Source organism: Schistocerca americana, chromosome 4 (assembly GCF_021461395.2).
Source record: "Schistocerca americana isolate TAMUIC-IGC-003095 chromosome 4, iqSchAmer2.1, whole genome shotgun sequence".
NCBI lineage: Eukaryota > Metazoa > Arthropoda > Insecta > Orthoptera > Acrididae > Schistocerca > Schistocerca americana.
Genome location: NC_060122.1, coordinates 286,639,188 through 286,654,434, shown reverse-complemented (window position 1 = coordinate 286,654,434; position 15,247 = coordinate 286,639,188). Strand labels below are relative to the sequence as shown.

At 43.9% G+C, this 15,247-nt stretch overlaps 1 protein-coding gene and 1 non-coding gene across 2 annotated transcripts in view; both read left to right on the top strand.

Annotated features, from left to right (window-relative positions):
- The window catches only part of LOC124613168 (adipocyte plasma membrane-associated protein-like), a 251,918-nt gene that overhangs the window by 7,577 nt on the left and 229,094 nt on the right, over positions 1–15,247 (top strand). The gene's annotated exons all lie outside the window — the stretch shown is intronic.
- Positions 999–1,071, top strand: Trnaa-cgc. Its single transcript has one exon. It is a non-coding gene; the product is annotated as a tRNA-Ala (tRNA).

The following is a 15,247-nucleotide window of genomic DNA, read 5'->3' as shown; positions in this document are numbered from 1 at the left end:
AGCAGTAACTGATCTAATAACTGCGGCAGACGCTTGTTGTCTTATGTAGGCGTTCTCCACAGCAGCGCCGTATTCTGCCTGTTTACAAATGGTTCAAATGGCTCTGAGCACTATGGGACTGAGGTCATCAGTCCCCTAGAACTTAGAACTACTTAAACCTAACTAACCTAAGGACATCACACACATCCATGCCCGAGGCAGGATTCGAACCTGCGACCGTAGCAGTCGCACGGTTCCGGACTAGAGCACCTAGAACCGCTCGGCCATCGCGGCCGGCTGCGTGTTTACATATCCCTGTATTTGAATACGCATTCCTATGCTAGTTTCGTTGGCGTTTCAGTGTATATGCAAAGATTTCTGATATTTTATCCAAATCCTATCACTTATCATCTACAGAAACTGAGGTTCTTGTTTCTTTTTAAGGAAAAGGTTGGTTGGTTTGGGGAAGGAGACCAGACAGCGTGGTCATCGGTCTCATCGGATTAGGGAAGGATGGGGAAGGAAGTCGGCCGTGCCCTTTCAGAGGAACCATCCCGGCATTTGCCTGGAGTGATTTAGGGAAATCACGGAAAACCTAAATCAGGATGGCCGGACCCGGGATTGAACCGTCGTCCTTCCGAATGCGAGTCCAGTGTCTAACCACTGCGCCACCTCGCTCGGTTTTTTAAGGAAAATTATAGAAATAAGTAAAATAAATTTCTTCCCCTTCGTTGCAGCATATTTCCTCTTTACTATCTGCATCCTACTTCGTTAGCGTAAGGTGCATTTAAAATGCGGGTAACGTAACGAGTTGTAATATTAACCTTAATTACAAAGGGTTCACAAATCTAGACAATGGTCTTATTATCTCAGACGCAGGGATGCCACACTCTTGCTGTGCCATATGGGAGTCCCCGCGAATTTTTCTTTCGTGTTCCGTCTGGTGGGCTACAGTGTTAATTGAAAAGACCCGCTGCTTCAAACTATTCCGTACTGGGTAAGCGGCAGTGCCGTCACCGAGCGAGGTGGTGCAGTGGTTAGCACACTGGACTCGCATTCGGGAGGACGACGGTTCAATCCCGTCTCCAGCCATCCTGATTTAGGTTTTCCGTGATTTCCCTAAATCGTTTCAGGCAAATGTCGGGACGGTTCCTTTGAAAGGGCACGGGCGATTTCCTTCCCAATCCTTCCCTAACCCGAGCATGCGCTCCGTCTCTAATGACCTCGTTGTCGACGGGACGTTAAACACTAACCACCACCACCACCGCAATGCCGTCTAACGTAAGCCAAGAGAGCAGCGAACGGTCAGTGAGTCGGACGGAGCCTTCACAGTGGTACAATGGTGTGGGCTGTGCGGTGAGCCATCGACATGTGGTTGCCTTTGAGAGTTACTACGAGTGGTTTGTCTTTTGTTTTATACTTTTGTTGTTTCGTCGATTTCCTTTGAGGAAATGCGTAGTAGATCGTTGTTTACATCGAGTAGCTTCCGGTCATCGATGTTTGAAAGTTCAATGATGTTTTTTCTGCCGGTATTGGCTGTTGTTTGTGGAATATGAGCGGCGACTAAGAATTTATCACTTTTAGTGGTATATTGTTGTGCCCGTGTACTTTTTTCTTGAGAGGAATTTGTTAGACGTTTGTGATGCTGTGGTTAGCGTTATTCTAGATGTTCTTTAAATATTTATATGGTTTTACGAGCTTCACCGACTAGCCTGACACATATTAAGTGTGATTCCCGTATAAGCATATCCGTTCATGGGGTTTGGTTCAAGTGGCTCTGAGCACTATGGGACTCAACTTCTGAGGTCATCAGTCCCTTAGAACTTAGAACTACTTAAACCTAACTAACCTAAGGACATCACACACATCCATGCCCGAGGCAGGATTCGAACCTGCGACTGTAGCGGTCGCGCAGTTCCAGACTGTAGCGTCTAGAACCGCTCGGCCACTCCGGCCGGCTCATGGGGTTTGCCTTTGTTTGCAAATGTTTTCTTAAATTGCTTGTTATTGAGTAGTAATAGGGTGACGTTGCTCGTGGATATATTGCAGCGCATCCGGGATTGAGTGGACTTAGTCCACCAAATTTTTCTGATATGACGCTAGGCGACGGGGCTCATGTTCGTTTTACTACTAAATTTGAATAACTGATTCTGCTGCTGTAGGTTTCCAGGTTAGGTTTATTTGGGTGTCGCTGGCTTTTGGAGTTGTAAAGTAGGGCAGCCACTGGAGTATCCAGCGGGAGATGAAGTCTGTTATAGCGTTAATGCCGTTGTGACCGATTGTCTCTTTTTAACCTGTCAGTGATTATTAGCATTTCGTGTTTAGCAGCCTTAACACTATTCTGAATTGTAGTGGAGCTAATGCGCGACATATCTTAAGTCTGTTAAAGCAGCTGACTTGCTGTATTTAGTTGTTGGTCTCCATACCAAGTTACGCTTCAGCGTATGTGAAGTTGACCAAGGTCGCAGTTCTAAGCACGTTGTGAAACATGTACATTCTTAAGCTTTGCAGAGCGGTAACTGGTGTGTGGCTTAATTGCCCTAGTTTAGTGTTGGTTCTGGTTCCTGACTTGGGTGTTGTAATTAGTGGTCGCTGAAGTATCGCGACAGTTATAAACCCCAACCCTCCACTGAAGTATTGCATGTGGTACAGAGCAGTGGTTTCAGTGCGTGCTTTGCAAAATTGTCTTGTTAGTTTCGTTTGTTCTGCAGCTCGTGGCCTAACGTTGTCAGTTTAAAGTTAAGTTCCGTTAAACTCGGTGTTTTTGGTGTTATCAGGTAGCGTTCAAATTGACTCGATAGCCGGATTACCATACTAACTTTCTGGCCGGGATATCACTTTTAGTCTGATGTCACAAGTTGTATCTTGACATATTGCAATGCCGTCCGCAGTAGTGATACAAGTTTTTGCTGCATCCATTCCGAGATTTCTCTTGGTTGGTGACATGTGTATAAATCCTCCTCATTACACTTATTAAAATTCGGTGATTCCGCAAGATGGATAACTTTGTACAAACTGGAATCGTTTCGTTGACGACTTTGCACCGCTCTATCCTAATGTCTGACATAACCTATTTGTTGTGAATATTCTTTCACTTTTCAGGGCAAATGACATTTCTTTTACTGGGTGACATAGCTGTTCTCGACTATGGCTGTTCTGAGAAAACTGAAACGTGAATTTATTTTGCGAATATTGAAGGGTGCTACTTGGCTTTCTGGTTGAACTGGTTTTAGAAGTATACTTATCAGACTGCTAGGGCTGAATTTTGAACTTTTAAGGACACGGCGCATTAGTAGCTAATTTTTGTATTTTGCGTCAGTATTTAATAGTCCGATCCCAGCTTCTTCAAAGGGTAATGTTAGTGTGTCACATTTTACCTTGAAAATATTTCCACGGCATGCGAAATATCCAATCACTGGTAGTAGTCTTCTGGCTACTGGCGTTGGTACTGGCAAAACAGACTTATCCAATAGGCTTCCGGTAAGTTGACTAGTTTTATTTTCTGGGTCATATCGAGACTTGGTTCGCAATGTAGCTGCATGCTGGTCTTAGCTTTGTTCAGCATCGATCACCAGTTGGTAATATGCATCCTTTGCAGATTTGATACCGGATCTAGCCCTAGACCTCGTATATTTGTTGCTGTGGGTAACCATCGTTGTTCTTCCAGTAGTAAACCTTTCCCTAAGTTCATTGTCTTGGATTTGTTACAATTGATCATGGTTCCTGTTGCTGGACAGTTAGTGTTCAGTAAATGTTTTGTATACGGTATCTGGTATCGTGCCGAGGCAAATACGCTCAGATCATCTGAAAATACTCGACATACGATTTTCTTTCCCTATAATATTAAGGCTGGGAGAGAGCTGTTAAATTTTCTTACGTGAGATTCGAGCGCAATCGCATATAGGGCCACCGATAGTGGGCATCTCCGACGGCTTGACCTCTTTATATCGAATCGCCCTGTCAGTTGCCCACTGATTTTGGACTGAGCGCCTTGGTAAATGATTGACGAGTTCGCAGGAGTTGCTGCAGATACAGAAATCCGCGTTGCTGTCAGTAGAAAACTGTGGGAAAAACGGGCGAAAACTTTCGAAAAGTCAATAGTTATAAGAGTGTCCCTGTTTTATAGACACTCATGACGGCTACTGTGTCGTGATAATCACTCGAGAAGTCGGCTGTACTGCGTCCAGGGACCGTGCACGTTTGTTAATCTATCATGCTTTTCCTTGCGTCCCTCACTCTTGAGTTTACTGCTTAAGCTAGTATTTTGTAACCGGCGTTCATCAAGGTTATCGACCTAAGGGATTCGATGTTTGTTGACAGGTATTTCTTGCCTGCCAATACGACGAGCCCCTCTTCGATCTGTTGTACGTTCGCCGTATGAAATGGTTCAAATGGCTCTGAGCACCATGGGACTTAACATCTGAGTCAACAGTCGCCTAGACTTAGAACTACTTAAACCTAACTAACCTAAGGACATCAAACACATCCATGCCCGAGGCGGGATTCGAACCTGCGACCGTAGCAGCAGCGCGGTTCCGGACTGAAGCGCCTAGAACCGCTCGGCCACAACTGCCGGCTTTCGACATATCACTGAATATGTTAATTAGCTCTTGTTCCGATATGTCCCAGTAAGTGATATTTTTCTCCCAGTCACGTTTGTTGTAATCATATTGTCTAAGCAATCTCCACTGTTCGAGTTTCCACCCATCAATTTAATCTATTGGGGAATTTCCTTACGTTAATGTCTCAGGCGTTCCATGTTTCCAGCATCATAATTCTTAATTACTCGTATCTGAGTAAGGTGGTATCTAATTTCCAGTGTCGTTTCCCACGGAAAGTCGTTTGCTTCTGTAAACTGATTCTGGTAATATAGGCACAATGATCGGAGAAATTTACAGGCCAGATTTCTGACACAGTGACGTTGCGTACTAAGTCTTGTGAGACATGAATTCTGTCCATTCTGGTCGCTGACGTTGGTGTACATTGAGCCTGGTCTCTGCTCCGTATCTATGGTTAAACAGACATAATTTCCTGTGTGAAAAACTCGGTCCTCGCCTCTCTACTACTGCCTCCAGACGGATCGCACACAGATTGCATCTTCTATTTGTACCGATATTGCTCCACCATTTTAAGATCTAGTTTCTGCCACTTGAATGCCGTCCTTTGTTGATGGCAGCGTACCTACACTTTCAGACCTGATGTTTCTGATCATGTAATTGGTCTGGATTTTGGACTTAGACTGAACCAGGCTTCGCTTGTCTTGTCTTAATTTAAGATTGGTTCTACCTGACCCTACAGCCCCCAAAAGACTATTATCCCGGACATTTCTAAGTTGTTAGTAATAAACTGTCAGACCGTGACTGCAAAGTCTCTTTGAGAGTCGATGTCTCGACATTGCTAGTATCAGTTATGCTATCATCTTCAGTTATACTACTGACATGGGTGAGAATTTCAGGTAATGGGTCTGTATTCCCTATTCCTAACTCTTTCTGACTCTTTCCACGTACGTCTGAAGGCGCAGATACATATTCATTTGCAACATCGCTACTCTGTTCAGGCTTAGTGTTTACAGTCTCGGGATCATTAGCCCTAGAACACTAAAGGGCGAAATGTTAAATTGTTACTCAACCATCGTAAATTTCACTACTCCATAGCTGGCCGGAGTGGTCGAGCGGTTCTAGGCGCTACGGTCGCAGGTTCGAATCCTGCCTCGGGCATGGATGTGTGTGTGATGTCCTTAGGTTAGTTAGGTTTAAGTACTTCTATATTCTAAGGACCTGATGACCTCAGAAGTTAAGTCCCATAGTGCTCAGAGACATTTGAACCATTTTTTTAACTACTCCATAATTTTATTCAGCCAACGGCCTTGCCGCCTTGGATGGGCAAGCGTGGTGCACTCAGCCCTTGCGAGCAAACTGAGGAACTCCTTGATCGACAAGTAGCGGCTCATATCTCGTGAAATGGCATATGGCCGGGAGAGCGGTGTGCCGACCACATGCCCCTCCATATTCGCATCCAGTGACGGCCGCCGGTCGGTTCCGTTGGCCCTACCAAGGCCTGTTCGGACGGAGTATGTTAGGAACGGGTGTGTGATTACAAAACCAAGAGTCAAAAGGTAGGTTTGTTTGATAATTACTAATCTTCTCTGGAAGATCCCTCAGTCCTCTCCAAATATCGCAAAGGTCGTAACTCACCGTTCACATACCGTGCATTCGTCTGCAAAACCTCAAATGTTATTGCTTATATTGACAAAGAAGGTGACGAGTGAGCCAGTATCCCGTGTCTGCTAAATATTAAATTAAACGCTAGAGGACATGGAGGTATATTTACTCTGAGGTCGGTTAGGAGTGACAACGTTTCACATACTCAGAAATTATTAAAAAGGTTTAGATTTTTACATTTTACATTACAGTGACTTGGCTGAGCTCCGTGAAACCACGACAACAACAGTAATGCTGCAGACCGGTACTGTGACGGCTACTGCTCAGTGTGAGTGTTACACTGCAGAGTTTAGTATCTATAATTTTATTCAAAGAAGGTCATAATTTATAGTTTACACACTAGTTAAATATAATTATTATGAAAAATATGTGTAAGGACTATGGGACCAAACTGGTGGGGTCATCGGTCCCTAACTTACGCACTACTTAATCTAACTTAAATTAACTTACTCTAAGGACAACACACACACCCATGTCCGAGGGAGGACTCGAACCTCATATAGGAGCAGCCGCACGAACCATGAAAAGACGCCTCAGACCGCACGGCTACACCATGCGGCTAATTATTAGGTCTCCAGTTGTACGTCAGGTACAAATACAAATTGTTCTGTTTTACACTCTATAATGACAATACCAGATTGGCGGAAACACCGAATTGGTACCGAGTGCAATAGTAATTATCAAGAGGGTTTAGTAATCTAGGATTAACAACAGTTGAGTAAATTTCAGCTAATCACTGTATCCTATGGATTGTCCACTATTTCCTGTTACGTGATCAAAAAATAAAGGTTTACGTTTAGTTAGGCTGAGCTCAAGAAGGAATTTTCGTCTGGGATAGTCTTATTTAACGTGATCTGCTTCACAACATGTGAAGCATGTTGATAGTTACCCCATTTATGCAATATATGCTTGATATCACTCAGTACTGATTACATACAAGTTTGGTTTTTTAACTTCCACTTTGATGTATGTTGTTTCACTTGGAACTGGGATCGGGAAAAATCTGCCCAGATCTCGTTCCGAACTGCACTAGTATTTACATAAGTCCTCAATTCAAAAAATGGTTCAAATGGCTCTGAGCACTATGGGAGTCAACATCTCAGGTCATAAGTCCCCTAGAACTTAGAACTACTTAAACCTAACTAACCTAAGGACATCACACACACCCATGCCCGAGGCAGGATTCGAACCTGCGACCGTAGCAGTCCCGCGGTTCCGGACTGCAGCGCCAGAACCGCGAGACCACCGCGGCCGGCTAAGTACTCAATTTAAATGTTATTACTTCGTTTGGAATCCCCATAGGGATGTTGAAGATAAGCACATTTGTCAAGCATCCTTCGACTGTACTAACAATAAACTTAGTGACAGACCCACTTGGTAACATTAGTAGTGGAACAGCAAGGACATCAGCTCATTTCGTTGGTGTGGGTTACCTAAATAGGCGCAGGTATGCAATCAGGGGCAAACTTATTTTCTCCTTTGATTGACAGGTACTTAACCTATTGTTCCCCCATCCCCTCCCACTCCCCTGCCCTCTCAGAATTCAGAATACCTCCAACCACACTACCCCCCCCCCCCCCCCCCCCACGCCCACCGCTGCAACAAGTACACTTTCAGGTATGAGCCATTCGAATAACACCTCTCACTCTTATAAATTTGAATGACTACTTAATTAAATTGATCAATTAATTGAAGCCTCTCCCTGGTAAACACCCACCCCTCTCTCCCCCCACTCCCCTACCCCTCTCCCCCTCCCATCCCCTACCTTGAAACTGGCGGCTCTGTGGTGGAGAAGAAGGATCTCACAAAGGAAAATTCAAGGGTATATTGTTTTTTTATAAAAAATCAGTTTGCGCAGATTGTATTTCTCTTGCTCATCATCCCTTGATGTTTGGAAAGATGGAGGTCTTGTGAGAAGTAGTTACATCGATCGCATTTCTTTTTTCATTCTGATTGCGCAAGGAATACCATCATACATCACACGTAATTACACAGTTAAAAATCTTTTGATCGTGAAGCACACACCGCTTGCTGCCCACCTATCCACTATACTGCACAGAACACTGTCGCACACGCCCCCAGGAGTCAGGCTGCACCGGTGGCCCCCGCAAAGTGACGATGCGGCCGTCAGCTGCCGAGCCACACGTAGGTATCAGTACAGGTCCTGCAACCATGAGGCAGCGGTATCCCTTTTATACTTGACACCAGAAAAATTCCTGTCGAAATGCGTGTTCAGCTAGGCACCATTGCTGATGCGCTGATACATGTCCTTTGCACCTGCAGTCCAGCGAGATGTTCGCATAGCGGGTCACCCTCAGCGAAGAGTTCCAATGCATGCACACACCGACGCTGTGAGCCACAATCGGACAGACGAACACAGGGGCGTGAAATATTGCTCTCAGGCCGCTGCCGACAGCAGCCAGCATGGGAGAGTGGCACCTATTTTCAAGTATACAGTTAGAGTTCTTCGAGTGCTATACTGATGTCAAATGTCTATGTAAATAAGAGCCAAGTCACCCACTGGGTTGCGCGCACGTGTTTACAATTGCTGGCACAATAGCTCTCTACCGGTGGACACTGACATCACAGGTCACTCTATAGAAATCTGTTCTAATGCTTCCCAGAATAGGACAGGGTGCATAGTTCTTAGTGATCCTAATGGGACATGCGAGCTGCATCTAGCCCAGCATGGCTGACACATCACCATGAAATGTTGAGGTAGCGGCTCACCATCTAAAAGGTTCTCAATGTTTATTGTTGTTGTTGTTGTTGTGGTCTTCAGTCCTGAGACTGGTTTGATGCAGCTCTCCATGCTACTCTATCCTGTGCAAGCTGCTTCATCTCCCAGTACCTACTGCAACCTACATCCCTCTGAATCTGGTTTGTGTATTCATCTCTTGGTCTCCCTCTACGATTTTTACCCTCCACGCCGCCCTCCAACACTAAAGTGGTGATCCCTTGATGCCTCAGAATGTGTCCTACCAACTGATCCCTTCTTGTAGTCAAGTTCTGCCACAAACTCCTCTTAACCCCAATTCTATTCAATATCTCCTCATTAGTTATGTGATCTACCCATCTAATCTTCAGCATTCTTCTGCAGCACCACATTTCGAAAGTTTCTATTCTCTTCTTGTCCAAACTATTTATCGTCCATGTTTCACTTCCATACATGGCTACACTCCAAACAAATACTTTCAGAAACGACTTCCTTACACTTTAAAATCTATACTCGATGTTAACAAATTTCTCTTCTTCAGAAACGCATTCCTTGCCATTGCCAGTCTACATTTTATATCCTCTCTATTTCGACCATCGTCAGTTATTTTACTCCCCAAATAGCAAAACTCCTTTACTACTTAAGTGTCTCATTTCCTAATCTAATTCCCTCAGCATCACGCGACTTAATTATACTACATTCCATTATCCTCGTTTTACTTTTGCTGATGTTAATCTTATATCCTCCTTTCAAGACGCTATCCATTCCATTCAAATGCTCTTCCTAGTCCTTTGCTGTCTCTGACAGTATTACAATGTCATCGGCGAACCTCAAAGTTTTTATTTCTTCTCCATGGATTTTAATACCTGTTCCGAATTTTTCTTTTGTTTCATTTACTACTTGCTCAATATACAGATTGAATAACATCGGGGATAGGCTACAACCCTGTCTCACCCCCTTCCCAACCACTGCTTCCCTTTGATGCCCCTAGACTCTTATAACTGCCATCTGGCTACTGTACAAATTGTAAATAGCCCTTCACTCCCTGTATTTTACCACTGCCACCTTCAGAATTTGAAAGAGAGTATTCCAGTCAACATTGTCAAAAGCTTTCTCTAAGTCTACAAATGCTAGAAACGTAGATTTGCCTTTCCTTAATCTAGCTTCTAAGATAAGTCGTAGGGTCTGTATTGCCTCACGTGTTCCAATATTTCTACGGAATCCAAACTGATCTTCTCCGAGGTCAGCTTCTACTAGTTTTTCTATTCATCTGTAAAGAATTGGCGTTAGTATTTTGCAGCCGTGACTTATTAAACTGATAGTTCGGTAATTTTCACATCTGTCAACACCTGCTTTCTTTGGGATTGGAATTATTATATTCTTCTTGAATTCTGAGGGTATTTCGCCTGTCTCATACATCTTGCTCACCAGATGGTAGAGTTTTGTCAGGACTGGCTCTCCCAAGGCTGTCAGTAGTTCTAATGGAATGTTGTCTACTCCTGAAGCCTTGTTTCGACATAGACATTTCAGTGCTCTGTCAAACTCTTCACGCAGTATCATATCTCCCATTTCATCTTCATCTACATCCTCTTCCATTTCCATAATATTGTCCTCAAATACATCACCCTTGTATAGACCCTTTATACACTCCTTCCACCTTTCTACTTTCCCTTCTTTCCTTAGAACTGAGTTTCCATCTGAGCTCTTGATATTCATACAAGTGGTTCTCTTTTCTCCTGTAGGCAGTATCTATCTTACCCCTAGTGAGATAAGCCTCTACATCCTTACATTTGTCCTCTAGCCATTCCTGCTTAGCCATTTTGCACTTCCTGTCGATCTCATTTTTGAGACGTTTGTATTCCATTTTCCCTGCTTCATTTACTGCATTTTTATATTTTCTCCTTTCATCAATTAAATTCAATATTTCTTCTGTTACCCAAGGATTCCTACTAGCCCTCGTCTTTTTACCTACTTGATCCTCTGCTGCCTTCACTACTTCATCCCTCGAAGCTACCCATTCTTCTCTACTGTATTTCTTTCCCCCATTTCTGTCAATTGTTCCCTTATGCTCTCCCTGAAACTCTGTACAACCTCTGGTATAGTCAGTTCATCCAGGTCCCATCCCCTTAAATTCCCACCTTTTTGCAGTTTCTTCAGTTTTAATCTACAGTTCATAACCAATAGATTGTGGTCAGAGTCCACATCTGCCCCTGGAAATGTCTTACAATTTAAAACCTGGTTCCTAAATCTCTGTCTTACCATTATATAATCTATCTGAAACCCGTCAGTATCTCCTGGCTTCTTCCATGTATACAACCTTCTTTTGTGACTCTTGAACCAAGTGTAAGTTACGATTAAGTTGTGCTCTGTGCAAAAATTCTACCAGGCGGCTTCCTCTTTCATTTCTTACCTCCAATCCATAATCACCTTCTACATTTCCTTCTCTCCCTTTTCCTACTGCCAAATTCCAGTCACCCATGACTATTAAATTTTCGTCTCCCTTCACTATCTGAATAATTTCTTTTATTTTATCATACATTTCTTCTTTTTCTTCGTCACCTGCAAAGCTAGTTGGCATATAAACTTGTACTACTGTAGTAGGCATGGGCTTCGTGTCAATCTTGGCCATTATAATACGTTCACTATGCTGTTTGTAGTAGCTAACCCGCACTCCTATTTTTTTATTTATTATTAAACCTACTCCTGCATTACCCCTATTTGATTTTGTATTTATAACCCTGTATTTGCCTGACCAAAAGTCTTGTTCCTCCTGACACCGAACTTCACTAATTCCCACTATATTTAACTTTAAACTATCCATTTCCCTTTTTAAATTTTCTAACCTACCTGCCCGATTAAGGGATTTGACATTCCACGCTCCGATCAGTAGAATGCCAGTTTTCTACCTCCTGATAATGACATCCTCTCGAGTAGTCCCCACCCAGAGATCCGAATGGGGGACTATTTTACCTCCGGAATATTTTACCCAAGAGGAGGCCATCATCATTTAACCATACAGTAAAGCTGCATGCCATCAGGAAAAATTACGGCTGTAGTTTCCCCTTGCTTTCAGCTGTTCACGGTAGCAGCACAGCAAGGCCGTTTTGGTTAGTGTTACAAGGCCAGATCAGTCAATCATCCAGACTGTTGCCCCTGCAACTACTGAAAAGGCTTCAGGAACCACGTGTTGTCTGGCCCCTCAACAGATAACTCTCCATTGTGGTTGCACCTACAGTACGGCTATCTGTATCGCTGAGGCACATGTGATATGGACGTCATATGGCTATGTAAATAAGAGCCAAGTCGGCCTCTCGGAAATTGTAAAGTATCGCAGAAATAGTTAACGATCGCTCTTGTTGGAGCTTTCCTGATGTCTCAGCTTGTCTGCATGGACATTCTTGTCCTAACAGGTCCTGTTTACGAAAATAGCTCAGAGTAACACCGAATGTATTCTTCCTGATGGTCCTAACGAGACATCACTGGAAATCATGATGTCCTGCTTTCAACATAGTTTCAGAAACGGTAAACTTTCTCGCCACTAAAAGCTCTCATCACGTCTGTGCACGCTTGCAAAAACACCGTTAATCATAAAAGCATTCTTATTGTTTGGAAAGAGAGCACTGTCTAAGCACAGACTGGAAAATCAGAACAATTACACAAACAGAATTCGAAGCACTGACCTACAGAAGAGAAAAATGGCTGGAATTTTCGGTGTCCTACAGCTACCGGTCTGGAGCTGTCCTAATACCACAGTGGCGGATGAGTGACGGCATCCCCGCCAGAAATGGATGGTCTGCTTCAACATGTCCATGAACGATTGCTTTCTCATATCTTTCCATAGATACCTTGCCTCCATCTTGTTTGAATCAGTTTGTAGGCATTCCTTTTTTCCCAGCATGAAGGATGTCTTGTAAATGAATGGAGCATTCTGGTTGGATCTTACTGAATTTACCCCCAAAGTAACTGATGCTGCCAGTGTGGAAGCACTGTCTGCCTTTTTTTCTGCAGACGAGAGTTTCAGTGACAAAAAACTATTTTGTACAGATTACCATATTGCAATGACAATTAAACCCTGCAAAGTGGCCTACAAATAATCAAATAGAGGAAGAATTTTACTTTGTTACACTGCTCTGTCACTGAGGGTGGAAGATAGAATTTTAGAACCTGAAACCGATCTCCAACCTGACAATACATCCCCATGTAACGAGCCAATGTAATAAACATACAATTCCTATCCTGCACCATACAAAATCGCCCCTTTTGCATCATGCATATAGCTATCAACCGCCAGACATTTGTACGTATACCGCAAAGACAGACAGCATAAGCACATGCACTGTAGGTATACTCCACGCTGCACTAGCTAGATTGGCTCCACTCAGCACAAAGGCATTAGAGTTTCTGAACCCCGACATGCTTGCTTGCTTGCTTTTCACACCGATTTCCAGACTCTGGGATTACAAGAACATACGTAATTTCACATGGTCTGCCAGAATAGCATGTGAGTGCATGGCTAGATGCAGCTTGCATGTCCCATTAGGATCGCTAAGAACAATGCACCCTGTCCTATTCTGGGAAGCACTGGAACAGATTTCTATAGAATGACCTGTGACGTCAGTGTCCACAGGTAGAGAGTTATTGCACCAGCAATTGTAAACACACACTCTCAGCCCAGAGGGTGACTTGGTTCCTATTTACATGGAAATTTGACATCAGTGTAGCACTCAAAGAACTCTAACTGTATGCTTGAAAAAAGGTGCGACTCCCACCTGCTGGCTGCTGTCGGCAGCGGCCTGAGAGCAATATTTCACGCCCCTGTATTCGTCTGTCCGATTGTGGCTCACAGCATCGGTGTGTGCATGCATTGGAACTGTTCGCTGAGGGTGACCCGCTATGCGAACATCTCATTGGACCGCAGGTGCAAAGGACATTTGTCGTTGTGCCAGCAATGGTGCCTAGGTGAACACGTATTTTGACAGGAATTTCTTCAGTGTCAAGTATGAAAGGGATGCTGCTGCCTCATGCTTGCAGGACCTGTACTGACACCTGTGTGTGGCTTGGCAACTGACGGCCACATCGTCACTTTGTGGGGGCCACTGGTACACCCCGACTCCTGAGGGCGTGTGCGGCAGCATTCTGTGCGGTCCAGTGGATAGGTGGGTGGCAGGTGGTGCGTGCTTCACGATCAAAAGATTTTTAACTGTGTAATTACGTGTGATGTGTGTTTCATGATGGTCCTCCTTGCGCAATCGGAATAAAAAAAGAAATGCAATCGATGTAACTACTTCTCACAAGACCTGAATCTTTCCAAACATCAGGGGATGATGAACAAGTGAAATCCAATTACTGGAAACAGATTTTTTATAAAAAAAAAACAATATACCCTTGAATTTCCCTTAGTGAGATCCTTCCTCTCCACCACAAAGCTGCCAATTTCCAGGTAAGGGATGGGAGGGGGAGAGGGGTGGGGGAGTGTGGAGGGGAAGCGTGGGGTTTACCAGGGGCAGGGTTTAATTAATAGATCAATTTAATTAATTCAAATTTATAAGAGTGAAAGGGGTTATTCGAATAACTCAGACCTGAAAGTGTACTTGTAGCAGTGAGGGGGGGAGAGGGGTGTGTGGTTGGTGGTTTGCTGAGGGGGTAGGGCAGTGGGTGGGGTGGGGTAACAATAGGTTAAGTACCTGTCAATCAAAAAGAAGCATCCTTTTATCAGAACAATAGGGTAAGTATCTGTCAATCAAAGGAGAGCGACAGATTAAGTACCTGTCAATCAAAGGAGAACAATAGGTTTGCCCCAGACTGCATATCTGCTGCTGATGAAGGCAACCCACACTAACAAAATGCGCTGATGTCCTTGTTGTTCCACTACTAACACTAACTCTAAAGTTGCCAGTACGCTCACTGATTACATGCTCGTGCACAACGTTACAGTAAATTTCGAAATAGTGGATAGACCCGTTAGTATTAAGTTGCACATTATCTAATTGATCTTTAGTTAGCTGTCTTTGGATTTAGAGAGCTGTTGGCTGCTCGTTGTCCTTCTGGGGCTAAATTTCCGTTGTTTTGTATACTTTTTCATGTGCTTAGGAAAGTGAAGAGACTATCAATTTCTGTCTAATGCCGCTGTGTAATAAACCTACTCGAGCCGATATCAGTAGCACGCGATTTGTAAACACTGACTGTAGTGCACACATTTAATCCCACATGACCAACAGCTACGACCACCGGAGCAGAACTTCCAGGGGTACACAGGCGGGTTGTGCTCACTGTATTTAGTCTTAACTAGTTTTCGCGACTCCTACAACAGCGATGCGTAAGGAGCTGTAAT